The sequence below is a fragment of the Leptonotus elevatus genome, chromosome 1 (genome assembly GCF_054856555.1).
Source record: "Leptonotus elevatus isolate MCC_2025b chromosome 1, RoL_Lele_1.0, whole genome shotgun sequence".
In the NCBI taxonomy this organism is placed as follows: domain Eukaryota; kingdom Metazoa; phylum Chordata; class Actinopteri; order Syngnathiformes; family Syngnathidae; genus Leptonotus; species Leptonotus elevatus.
Window position 1 is genome coordinate 6,577,461 of NC_141239.1, and position 14,486 is coordinate 6,591,946.

Consider the following 14,486-nt stretch of genomic DNA (forward strand, 5'->3'; position numbering starts at 1 on the left):
CTAATGTAAAACCCTAGTTGAAACCCCAACCCTAATGTAAAACCCTAGTTTGAAACCCTAACCCTAATGTAAAACCCTAGTTTGAAACCCTAACCCTAATTTGAAACCCTAGTTTTAAACCCTAACCCTAATGTAAAAGCCTAGTTTGAAACCCTCACCCTAATGTAAAACCCAACTTTGTAACCCTAATCTTAGTTTAAAACCCAACTTTGTAACCCTAATCTTAGTTTAAAACCCTACTTTGAAACCTTAACCCTAGTTCAAACCCCTACTTTGAAACCCTAACCCTAGTTTAAACCCCTACTTTGAAACCATAACCATAGTTTAAAAATCTACTTTGTAACACTAACCCTAGTTTAAAACCCTACTTTGAAACCCTAACCCTAGTTTAAAACCCTACTTTGTAACCCTAACCCTAGTTTAAAACCCTACTTTGTAACCCTAACCCTAGTTTAAAACCCTACTTTTTAACCCTAACCCTAGTTTAAACCCCTAATTAGAAACCCTAACCCTAGTTTAAAACCCTACTTTGTAACCCTAATCTTAGTTTAAAACCCTACTTTGAAACTCTAACCCTAGTTTAAAACCCTACTTTGAAACCCTAACCCTAGTTTAAAACCCTACTTTGAAACCCTAACCCTAGTTTAAAACCCTACTTTGAAACATCTACCCTAATTTAAAAACCATATTTGAAACCCTAACCCTAATGTAAAACCCTAGTTTGAAACCCTAACCCTAATGTAAAACCCTAGTTTTAAACCCTAACCCTAATTTGAAACCCTAGTTTTAAACCCTAACCCTAATGTAAAAGCCTAGTTTGAAACCCTTACCCTAATGTAAAACCCAACTTTGTAACCCTAATCTTAGTTTAAAACCCAACTTTGTAACCCTAATCTTAGTTTAAAACCCTACTTTGAAACCTTAACCCTAGTTCAAACCCCTACTTTGAAACCCTAACCCTAATTTAAAACCCTACTTTGAAACCATAACCCTAGTTTAAAAATCTACTTTGTAACACTAACCCTAGTTTAAAACCCTACTTTGAAACCCTAACCCTAGTTTAAAACCCTACTTTGTAACCCTAACCCTAGTTTAAAACCCTACTTTGTAACCCTAACCCTAGTTTAAAACCCTACTTTTTAACCCTAACCCTAGTTTAAACCCCTAATTAGAAACCCTAACCCTAGTTTAAAACCCTACTTTGTAACCCTAATCTTAGTTTAAAACCCTACTTTGAAACCCTAACCCTAGTTTAAAACCCTACTTTGAAACCCTAACCCTAGTTTAAAACCCTACTTTGAAACCCTAACCCTAGTTTAAAAATCTACTTTGTAACCCTAACCCTAGTTTAAAACCCTACTTTGAAACCCTAACCCTAGTTTAAAACCCTACTTTGAAACATCTACCCTAATTTAAAAACCATACTTTGAAACCCTAACCCTAATGTAAAACCCTAGTTTGAAACCCTAACCCTAATGTAAAACCCTAGTTTTAAACCCTAACCCTAATTTGAAACCCTAGTTTTAAACCCTAACCCTAATGTAAAAGCCTAGTTTGAAACCCTAACCCTAATATAAAACCCTACTTTGTAACCCTAACCTTAGTTTAAAACCCTACTTTGAAACCCTAACCGTAGTTCAAACCCCTACTTTGAAACCCTAACCCTAGTTTCAAACCCTACTTTGAAACCCTAACCCTAGTTTAAACCCCTACTTTGAAACCCTAACCCTAGTTTAAAACCCTACTTTGTAACCCTAATCTTAGTTTAAAACCCTACTTTGAAACCCTAACCCTAGTTTAAAACCCTACTTTGAAACCCTAACCCTACTTTAAAACCCTACTTTGAAACCCTAACCCCTAGTTTTAAACCCTACTTTGAAACCCTAACCCTAGTTTAAAACCCTACTTTGTAACCCTAACCCTAGTTTAAACCCCTACTTTGAAACCCATACCCTAGTTTAAACCCCTACTTTGAAACCCATACCCTAATGTAAAAGCCTAGTTTGAAACCCTAACCCTAATATAAAACCCTAGTTTGAAATCCTAACCCTAGTTTAAAACCCTACATTGAAACCCTAACCCTAGTTTAAAACCCTACTTTGAAACCCTAACCCTAGTTTCAAACCCTACTTTGAAACCCTAACCCTAGTTTAAACCCCTACTTTGAAACCCTAACCCTAGTTTTAAACCCTACTTTGTAACCCTAACCTTAGTTTAAAACCCTACTTTGAAACCCTAACCGTAGTTCAAACCCCTACTTTGAAACCCTAACCCTAGTTTAAAACCCTACTTTGAAACCCTAACCCTAGTTTAAAACCCTACTTTGAAACCCTATCCCTAGTATAAAACCCTACTTTGAAACCCTTACCCTAGTTCAAACCCCTACTTTGAAACCCTAACCCTAGTTTAAAACCCTAATTTGAAACCCTAACCCTAGTTTAAAACCTTACTTTGAAACCCTAACCCTAATCCAAACCCCTACTTTGAAACCCTAACCCTAGTTTAAAACCCTAACCCTAGTTTAAAACCCTACTTTGTAACCCTAACCCTAGTTTAAACCCCTACTTTGAAACCCATACCCTAATTTAAAACCCTACTTTGAAACCCTAACCCTAATGTAAAAGCCTAGTTTGAAACCCTAACCCTAATATAAAACCCTAGTTTAAAACCCTAACCCTAGTTTAAAACCCTACATTGAAACCCTAACCCTAGTTTAAAACCCTACTTTGAAACCCTAACCATAGTTTTAAACCCTACTTTAAAACCATAACCCTAGTTTAAAACCCTACTTTGAAACCCTAACCCTAGTTCAAACCCCTACTTTGAAACCCTAACCCTAGTTTTAAACCCTACTTTGAAACCCTAACCCTACTTTTAAACCCTACTTTGTAACCCTAACCCTAGTTTTAAACCCTACTTTGAAACCCTAACCCTAGTTTTAAACCCTACTCTGAAACCTTAACCCTAATTTAAAACCCTACTTTGAAACCCTAACCCTAGTTTAAAACCCTACTTTGAAACTCTAACCCTAATTTAAAAACCCTAGTTTTAAACCCTAACCCTAATGTTAAACCCTATCTTAAAACCCTAACCCTAATTTGAAACCCTAGCTTGAAACCCTAACCCTAATTTGAAACCCTAGTTTAAAACCCTAACCCTAATGTAAAACCCTAGTTGAAACCCCAACCTTAATGTAAAACCCTAGTTTGAAACCCTAACCCTAATGTAAAACCCTAGTTTGAAACCCTAACCCTAATTTGAAACCCTAGTTTTAAACCCTAACCCTAATGTAAAAGCCTAGTTTGAAACCCTCACCCTAATGTAAAACCCAACTTTGTAACCCTAATCTTAGTTTAAAACCCAACTTTGTAACCCTAATCTTAGTTTAAAACCCTACTTTGAAACCTTAACCCTAGTTCAAACCCCTACTTTGAAACCCTAACCCTAGTTTAAACCCCTACTTTGAAACCATAACCATAGTTTAAAAATCTACTTTGTAACCCTAACCCTAGTTTAAAACCCTACTTTTTAACCCTAACCCTAGTTTAAACCCCTAATTAGAAACCCTAACCCTAGTTTAAAACCCTACTTTGTAACCCTAATCTTAGTTTAAAACCCTACTTTGAAACCCTAACCCTAGTTTAAAACCCTACTTTGAAACCCTAACCCTAGTTTAAAACCCTACTTTGAAACCCTAACCCTAGTTTAAAACCCTACTTTGAAACATCTACCCTAATTTAAAAACCATATTTGAAACCCTAACCCTAATGTAAAACCCTAGTTTGAAACCCTAACCCTAATGTAAAACCCTAGTTTTAAACCCTAACCCTAATTTGAAACCCTAGTTTTAAACCCTAACCCTAATGTAAAAGCCTAGTTTGAAACCCTTACCCTAATGTAAAACCCAACTTTGTAACCCTAATCTTAGTTTAAAACCCAACTTTGTAACCCTAATCTTAGTTTAAAACCCTACTTTGAAACCTTAACCCTAGTTCAAACCCCTACTTTGAAACCCTAACCCTAGTTTAAAACCCTACTTTGAAACCATAACCCTAGTTTAAAAATCTACTTTGTAACACTAACCCTAGTTTAAAACCCTACTTTGAAACCCTAACCCTAGTTTAAAACCCTACTTTGTAACCCTAACCCTAGTTTAAAACCCTACTTTGTAACCCTAACCCTAGTTTAAAACCCTACTTTTTAACCCTAACCCTAGTTTAAACCCCTAATTAGAAACCCTAACCCTAGTTTAAAACCCTACTTTGTAACCCTAATCTTTGTTTAAAACCCTACTTTGAAACCCTAACCCTAGTTTAAAACCCTACTTTGAAACCCTAACCCTAGTTTAAAACCCTACTTTGAAACCCTAACCCTAGTTTAAAAATCTACTTTGTAACCCTAACCCTAGTTTAAAACCCTACTTTGAAACCCTAACCCTAGTTTAAAACCCTACTTTGAAACATCTACCCTAATTTAAAAACCATACTTTGAAACCCTAACCCTAATGTAAAACCCTAGTTTGAAACCCTAACCCTAATGTAAAACCCTAGTTTTAAACCCTAACCCTAATTTGAAACCCTAGTTTTAAACCCTAACCCTAATGTAAAAGCCTAGTTTGAAACCCTTACCCTAATGTAAAACCCAACTTTGTAACCCTAATCTTAGTTTAAAACCCAACTTTGTAACCCTAATCTTAGTTTAAAACCCTACTTTGAAACCTTAACCCTAGTTCAAACCCCTACTTTGAAACCCTAACCCTAGTTTAAAACCCTACTTTGAAACCATAACCCTAGTTTAAACCCCTACTTTGAATCCATAACCCTAGTTTTAAACCCTACTTTGTAACCCTAACCCTAGTTTAAAACCCTACTTTGAAACCCTAACCCTAGTTTTAAACCCTACTTTGAAACCCTAACCCTAGTTTGAAACCCTACTTTGTAACCTAACCCTAGTTTAAAACCCTACTTTGAAACACTAACCCTAGTTTTAAACCCTACTTTGAAACACTAACCCTAGTTTTAAACCCTACTTTGTAACCCTAACCCTAGTTTAAAACCCTAACCCTAGTTTTAAACCCTACTTTAAAACCATAACCCTAGTTTAAAACCCTACTTTGTAACCCTAACCCTAGTTTAAAACCCTACTTTTTAACCCTAACCCTAGTTTAAAACCCTACTTTGTAACCCTAACCCTAGTTTAAAACCCTACTTTGTAACCCTAACCCTAGTTTAAAACCCTACTTTTTAACCCTAACCCTAGTTTAAACCCCTAATTAGAAACCCTAACCCTAGTATAAAACCCTACTTTGAAACCCTAACCCTAGTTCAAACCCATACTTTGAAACCCTAACCCTAGTTTTAAACCCTACTTTGTAACCCTAACCTTAGTTTAAAACCCTACTTTGAAACCCTAACCGTAGTTCAAACCCCTACTTTGAAACCCTAACCCTAGTTTAAAACCCTACTTTGAAACCCTAACCCAAGTTTAAAACCCTACTTTGAAACCCTAACCCTAGTTTAAAACCCTACTTTGAAACCCTAACCCTAGTTTAAAACCCTACTTTGAAACCCTATCCCTAGTATAAAACCCTACTTTGAAACCCTTACCCTAGTTCAAACCCCTACTTTGAAACCCTAACCCTAGTTTAAAACCCTAATTTGAAACCCTAACCCTAGTTTAAAACCCTACTTTGAAACCCTAACCCTAATCCAAACCCCTACTTTGAAACCCTAACCCTAGTTTAAAACCCTAACCCTAGTTTAAAACCCTACTTTGTAACCCTAACCCTAGTTTAAACCCCTACTTTGAAACCCATACCCTAGTTTAAAACCCTACTTTGAAACCCTAACCCTAATGTAAAAGCCTAGTTTGAAACCCTAACCCTAATATAAAACCCTAGTTTAAAACCCTAACCCTAGTTTAAAACCCTACATTGAAACCCTAACCCTAGTTTAAAACCCTACTTTGAAACCCTAACCATAGTTTTAAACCCTACTTTAAAACCATAACCCTAGTTTAAAACCCTACTTTGAAACCCTAACCCTAGTTCAAACCCCTACTTTGAAACCCTAACCCTAGTTTTAAACCCTACTTTGAAACCCTAACCCTACTTTTAAACCCTACTTTGTAACCCTAACCCTAGTTTTAAACCCTACTTTGAAACCCTAACCCTAGTTTTAAACCCTACTCTGAAACCTTAACCCTAGTTTAAAACCCTACTTTGAAACCCTAACCCTAGTTTAAAACCCTACTTTGAAACTCTAACCCTAATTTAAAAACCCTAGTTTTAAACCCTAACCCTAATGTTAAACCCTATCTTAAAACCCTAACCCTAATTTGAAACCCTAGCTTGAAACCCTAACCCTAATTTGAAACCCTAGTTTAAAACCCTAACCCTAATGTAAAACCCTAGTTGAAACCCTAACCCTAATGTAAAACCCTAGTTTGAAACCCTAACCCTAATGTAAAACCCTAGTTTGAAACCCTAACCCTAATTTGAAACCCTAGTTTTAAACCCTAACCCTAATGTAAAAGCCTAGTTTGAAACCCTAACCATAATGTAAAACCCAACTTTGTAACCCTAATCTTAGTTTAAAACCCAACTTTGTAACCCTAATCTTAGTTTAAAACCCTACTTTGAAACCTTAACCCTAGTTCAAACCCCTACTTTGAAACCCTAACCCTAGTTTAAACCCCTACTTTGAAACCATAACCCTAGTTTAAAAATCTACTTTGTAACACTAACCCTAGTTTAAAACCCTACTTTGAAACCCTAACCCTAGTTTAAAACCCTACTTTGTAACCCTAACCCTAGTTTAAAACCCTACTTTGTAACCCTAACCCTAGTTTAAAACCCTACTTTTTAACCCTAACCCTAGTTTAAACCCCTAATTAGAAACCCTAACCCTAGTTTAAAACCCTACTTTGTAACCCTAATCTTAGTTTAAAACCCTACTTTGAAACCCTAACCCTAGTTTAAAACCCTACTTTGAAACCCTAACCCTAGTTTAAAACCCTACTTTGAAACCCTAACCCTAGTTTAAAAATCTACTTTGTAACCCTAACCCTAGTTTAAAACCCTACTTTGAAACCCTAACCCTAGTTTAAAACCCTACTTTGAAACATCTACCCTAATTTAAAAACCATACTTTGAAACCCTAACCCTAATGTAAAACCCTAGTTTGAAACCCTAACCCTAATGTAAAACCCTAGTTTTAAACCCTAACCCTAATTTGAAACCCTAGTTTTAAACCCTAACCCTAATGTAAAAGCCTAGTTTGAAACCCTTACCCTAATGTAAAACCCAACTTTGTAACCCTAATCTTAGTTTAAAACCCAACTTTGTAACCCTAATCTTAGTTTAAAACCTTACTTTGAAACCTTAACCCTAGTTCAAACCCCTACTTTGAAACCCTAACCCTAGTTTAAAACCCTACTTTGAAACCATAACCCTAGTTTAAACCCCTACTTTGAATCCATAACCCTAGTTTTAAACCCTACTTTGTAACCCTAACCCTAGTTTAAAAGCCTACTTTGAAACCCTAACCCTAGTTTTAAACCCTACTTTGAAACCCTAACCCTAGTTTTAAACCCTACTTTGAAACACTAACCCTAGTTTTAAACCCTACTTTGTAACCCTAACCCTAGTTTAAAACCCTAACCCTAGTTTTAAACCCTACTTTAAAACCATAACCCTAGTTTAAAACCCTACTTTGTAACCCTAACCCTAGTTTAAAACCCTACTTTTTAACCCTAACCCTAGTTTAAAACCCTACTTTGTAACCCTAACCCTAGTTTAAAACCCTACTTTGAAACCCTAACCCTAGTTTAAAACCCTACTTTAAAACCATAACCCTAGTTTAAAACCCTACTTTGAAACCCTAACCCTAGTTTAAAAGCCTACTTTGAAACCCTAACCCTAGTTTAAAACCCTACTTTGAAACCCTAACCCCTAGTTTTAAACCTTACTTTGTAACCCTAACCCTAGTTTAAAACCCTTCTTTGAAACCCTAAACTTAGTTTAAAACCCTACTTTGAAACCCTAACCCTAGTTTAAAACCCTACTTTGAAACCCTAACCCTAGTTTTAAACCCTACTTTGAAACCCTCACCCTAGTTTAAAACCATACTTTGTAACTATAAAAGGAATTTGTAAGATGTTAATAAAATTTGGTTAATGGTGTAAATCAACAAATTCAAATTGGAAGGTTCATTTAACTAGATTGTTTTATGTTCAATATACTTTAAAAAAAAATCAGTGACATGTACAATGTAGCCAATAATAAAATATATAATGCTGGATATTTTGTAGAAACATTTCATCACTTGTAAAGATTTGTCTGTGTTGAATAATTTAGACAGGTGATAATTGCTGAAATTAAAATAACAGATTAATCAGATTTTTTTAAATGCATAGTAATTAAAATATGTGTCACTCCCTTATGTATGTACTGTATATGTAGCTTATTATACAGTATATTATCTATCTATCTATCTATCTATCTATCTATCTATCTATCTATCTATCTATCTATCTATCTATCTATCTATCTATCTATCTATCTATCCATCCATCCATTCATCCATCCATCCATGATTTAACAAACAGAAGTAAAATATGTCTATGTGTGCCCTGAGAAAACTGTGGAGACAACATGCGCACAGTCACTGTTTGTGCATCTTTAAGAACTCATCAATATTACAAAAGAAAACATTTACTTTAGCAAAGGAAATGGACAATTTTTAGTATTAAATAATAAACCATAATCAGCAAAAAACACAGTAATAGTCACGCTACAAATTTGGAAAATAATCAAATAAAAACATTTTGTGACTGAAAAGTCCTGGCTGTACCTAATCAATTGGCCAAGATGGCCGCCGCCCTGGGCGAGCGGAGTGGCGAGAATCCTGGTCATACCTAATCAATTGGCCAAGATGGCCGCCGCCCCGGGTGGGCAGAGGGGAGAGAATCCTTGGTGTACCTAATTAATTGGCCAAGATGGCCGCCGCCCTGGGTGGGCGGAGTGGCGAGAATCCAGGGTGTACCTAATCAATTGGCCAAGATAGTAGTAGTAGTAATAGTATTTGCAATAGTAGTAGTTGTATATAGGCCAAGCCTTGAGTACACCAATAAAAAAAGGGGCTGAGTTGAGCTCAACAGTGAGAGATGATTGGCTGAGGCAGTTGCTATGCAAAAGTGACAGACCATTCACGCACACACATTTGATTTTAACTTGTTGCGAGACGTCACGCATCCACATTCCATTGATTTTGTATAGGATACGCTCACCTCAAACAAAAGCCTCTCACGACTTAACGGTTGAAGATGCAGATTCCAGAAATGGCTCGTTAGAACGGCAAGGGTTTGGGGAACACGAGCATGTTCTCAGTTTTTTAATCGGATGAAAAAGGACCAAATGAGAGCAGGTTGAAAACTTATGATTGATCGAAAATGAAGAGGGAAAAACGGCGAAAATAACATGGAGGAGATCGAAATAGTCCGACTTCTCCTCGCTTAAAGTGAAAATAAAGGTACTAAATGACACCTTAGCCAAATAAAAATAGCTTTGTCAGAAACTAGACACTTTTGGCTACACAATGTGCGAATTTGATGTCTAGTGAGCAAAGATTGTGGCCATGGTGACGAGTTGAAGTGAAACTTTAAATACATTTTTTCCCTGTCTACACTCTGATTCTTAATTGGTCCGCTCAAGCAATACAAACCAATGTGATAAAGGCTATTTCACTCACTGTCTTTGAATCCGCACAGGGGGGAGAGCTTTCATTCCTTAAATTTTTTTTTGACACTGAGCTAAAGATGACAAAAATTCCAACAAAATGAGCAAAAAAATTCATACCGGTTGGTTAACATATGCGCGCGCAGCGTGTCTTGGAAAAAGGTGCTTGATTGGAGTTGATCTCTTTCGGTTTCCCATTCATTCCTATGCGACTTTTTTTGGGACTTTTTTGGGAATAGCATCGCCATGGTAACTGGGAATTCTTAGAAAAATAATGCCGCAGCGAGTCAGATCGAGCCGCATCGTTTGAAACCTCATTCGTGCCGGTGCGATCTAACGGTACGGGCCGCATTTTTGCGGAAAAATCGTGGAAGATGATATAATAATAAACGCAACAATAAACCCTTTTTTCTAGGATAGTAATATGTGCCTGCTTGCTTCGAAGCTCCGCTCAGCAGGCCCATAATAAACCACTTTTTCTAGGATAAATACTAGGAAATACTGGAGCTAAAAACTTAGTCACAACTAAATAAAAACAGTTAAACGCTAAAAGAAATCAGTTAAACACTAGAAGAAAACAGAATAAAAAGCAAAAACAAAACTAAAAGACAATATAATTTTAAAAAAATGGAGTAAAAAAAAAAAAAGAAGAAAAAATAATTTAATGAAAATACCAAACTAAAAAAGTGTGTCTTGAGCCTCCTCTTATAAACATCAATAGTCTCTGACCTGATGCCCTCCGGCAGGCTATATTATAAGTTAGGACAGGGTTGGGCACACTCGGTCCTCGAGGGCCGGAGTCCTGCAGGTTTTGGATGTTTCCCTTCTCCAACACAGCTGATATATGATCAGCTCGTTAGCAAGCTCTGCATAAGCTTGGTAACGATCCTGTTGATTGGAATCAGCTGCGTTGCAGCAGGGAAACCTCCAAAACCTGCAGGACGTCGGCCCTTGAGGACCGAGTTTGCCCACCACTGAGTTAGGACCATAGTGGCTGAATGTAGCCTTACCATGTGTTTTGGTCCTCATCCTCGGAACAGTTAAAAGGCCACTCTCAGAGAACCTCAGGAGCCGCAAAGGGTGATACGGTAAAAGCAGGACAGATAAATAAGATGGCCCAAGACCGTTAAGACATTTAAAAACTAATAAAAGCACCTTAAAATCAATCAATCCTGAAGCACACGGGGAGCCAATGCAGCGATTTTAAAACTGGTGTAATGTGCTCCCGCCCTCTGGTCCCCGTCAGCGCACTTGCATCTGAATTCTGAAGTGGCTGTAGGCTTGAAATATTATTTCTGGGAAGACCAGAGAGCAGGGCATTAAAAGCAATAATAATAATAGAAATAAAAGCATGCATCAGCACCTCCGTGTTACAAGAGAAACCGGCGGACTCTGGCAATATTTTTATGATAGTAAAAAACGATCTTGGCTACATTTTTAATAAGATGAATAAAACTAAGCTCGGAGTAAAAAATTACGGCCAAGCTCTTCACACATTGTGAAGGTTTAAAATCTTTTAGTTTTGGTGAAAGTTTCTCTCTCTGACCTCGCAGGACCGATGACTAAAACCTCAGTTTTGTCTTGGTTGAGCTGCAGGAAATTTTCTGCCATCCATGACTTAACATCTTCTCTTTCTTTTCCTTTCAGCTTTTCTCTTCAGGGGTCGCCACAGCGAATCAGTTGCCTCCATCTAACCCTATCCTCTGCATCCTCTGCTCTCACACCAACTACTTTCATGTCCTCTTTAACTACATCCATAAACCTCCTCTTTGGTCTTCCTCTAGACCTCCTGCTTGGCATTTGGAAACTCAGCATCCTTCTGCCAATTTTCTCACTATCTCTCCTCTGGACATGTCCAAACCATCTCAGTCTGGCCTCTCTGACTTTATCTACAAAGCCTCTAACATGTGCTGTCCCTCTGATGTAATCATTCCTGATTCTATCCATCCTGGTCACTCCCAAAGAGAATCTCAGCATCTTCATCTCTGCCATCTCCAGCTCTGCCTCCTGTCTTTTCCTCAGTGGCACTGTCTCCAGACCAAACAATATCGCTGGTCTCACCACAGTTTTATAAACCTTTCCTTTCATTTGAGCTGAAACTTTTCTATAACACATCACACCTGACACTTTTCTCCACCCATTCCAGCCTGCCTGCACACACTTCTTTACTTATTTTCCACACTCACCATTGCTCTGGACTGTTGATTCAAAAAAAAAAAGAAAGAAGAGGGTATCAATAGGCCGCCCCATGTCATCGCCAGACACGGCGATGTACAACTGTGTATCGTCAACATATCTGTGGAAGTTGACGCCGTGTCTCCTGAGTAATTAATGGGCCTAAAATTACCCCTTGCGGAACCCCACATTTAATTCCATGGGTTCCAGAGGAAGATGTATCCATACTTACAAAGAAATATCGATCTGTAAGATAGGAATAAACCCAGTTAAAAGCAGTACCAGAGATGCCCACCAGGCTTCTAAGTCTGTTTATTAAAATGTGGTGATCTACCGTATCAAAAGCAGCAGTTAAATGCAGTGGCACCAAGACTAAGTTTTTTCAGGTCTCCATCACACTTGATATCATTTAAAATCTTTAAAAGGGCAGTCTCTGTACTATGGTTCATCCAAAAACCAGACTGATATTTCTCTAAAATATTATTTGTATCTAAAAAATAATTTAGTTGGATAAAAAAAAAAAATTCTTCTAAAATCTTAAAAACGGTAAGTTGGATACAGGTCAGTAATTATTAAAACTGCTGTGGTCCAAATTGCTCTTCTTCAGAAGAGGCTTCACCACCAGCGTTACAAAGGCGGCAGGAAAGACACCCGTCTGAAGAGAGTAATTGACTATATTTCAAATGTGTTCCTCAAAAAATCCACAAAATGTCTTTAAAAGTGATGTGGGAATTGAATCTAAAAGGCAGGTTGTTGGGTTGACCTGGGAGAAAACTCGACCAAGTGTCCTTGCATCAACTAGGGCAAGACTTTCCAGTGTTTCCTCAAGTAAAAGTGATCACAGTGTTGAATAAAAGTATTAATGAATAACACAATAAGTAGGTAAGTGAATAAGGAGTAAAAAGAATAAGTATCAATAATGGCGCTTTTCCATCGGACCGGTTCTACGACCAAAGCGGCATTTTATTGTCCCCGGATGTTCGCGTCTCCGTCGTACTTTTTCAGGGCCGAGCGGTCACAACGGAACCGCTCTTTAGAACCATCTCAGAGGTGGTTCTGCAACGCCGCGGTCGTCTGCGGCCGAGTGGGGATTTTTGGGATTTGTAGGCTGCCTGGGTCCCTATCACCCCCGCAAATAGCAGGGGCACATTGTATAGAATATATATTGTGGGGATATTTATTTTTATATTGTCTTCATGAGCATACTCGGTATTGGAGTAATCCAAAAGTAATCCAAAGTAATGAAGTTTAATATTATGGTACTTGGATTATGTCGCTAACTACATTTTTTAACAGGTAACTTGTAACTGCAAAGGAATACATTTTAAAAGTAACCCTCCCAACCCTGTTTGGGACAATGTGCATGCTTCAACAATCAGAAGAAAAGTCAACACTGCATACCACTAAAATAACCTTCGCCCTCGAGTGAAGTATGGGGGTGAGAATGTTAAATTCTGGGCTGGCTTTTCATCCTCAGGACCTGGACAACTCCACATAATCCAGGGAATCATGAATTCAGAGGAATACTGTGAAATCCTGGAACATGAAGCCGTTTTTTGTGAAGTTACAGCCTGGTCAAAGATGGATCATGCAACATGACAATAATCCAAAGCATTCCAGCAATACAACCAAGGAATGTCTGAAGAACAACAAGATTCATGTTCTGGATATGCCCAGTCAAAATCCTGACTTAATTTTTTTTCCAAATACTGTGGCGGGACCTGAAGCGGGCAGTTTATGCTAGACGCTTATCCAACCTCTCTCATTTGGAAAGGAAGAGTGGCAGAAATCCCCCCCAAATAGATGTGAAAGACTGATAATTCACTAAAAAAAGTATTTGGATGAAGCTCTCATTGCAAAAGGAGGTACAATGTCTGATTAAGTGCGAGGTTCACATACTTTTGCACCCACGAAATTTGAGTTTTTCTTAAATCAACAACTTTTTTTCAAGAAGGAATGACAATATTAGCATTATTTTTGTTCAATTCCATTATTTTCAATGTCAGCATTGTTGATTGGGGTGTGACTTAACATTTAATAAGGGTATTTTTAATATTTTATACCAAAAATCTGACCATGCCTGCAGGGTTCGCAAACTTGTGAGCAGCACTGTATATATATATATTAGGGATGAGCGAGTACATCACTATCTGTATCTGTTCAACCACCTAAATTATCTGTATTCGGGGGACGTGTCCTAAACCGTGGGGCCCATTCATACGTGTTTTTCCAGGTTTAACTACCATTGGACCGACTTGAAATTGTAGGGACATTTTGGTGGTCCCCACAAGTTCAGACCTCTTTCTGGGGGTCAAGACTTGGTTTTAGAGTTTAGGTTTGAATTGGGTTATGGTTGAGGTTAGCGTAAGGAATGGGGGTAGGCAATCATTTTTGATGGTTGGGGTTAGGGGAAGGGGCGAATGCATCATGTCAATGAGATGTCCCCACGATGATACAAAGACGTGTGTGTGTGTGTGTGTGTGTGTGTGTGTGTGTGTGTGTGTGTGTGTGTGTGTGTGTGTGTGTGTGTGTGTGTGTGTGTGTGTGTGTGTGTGTTCCTCCCTGACTGGTGGCC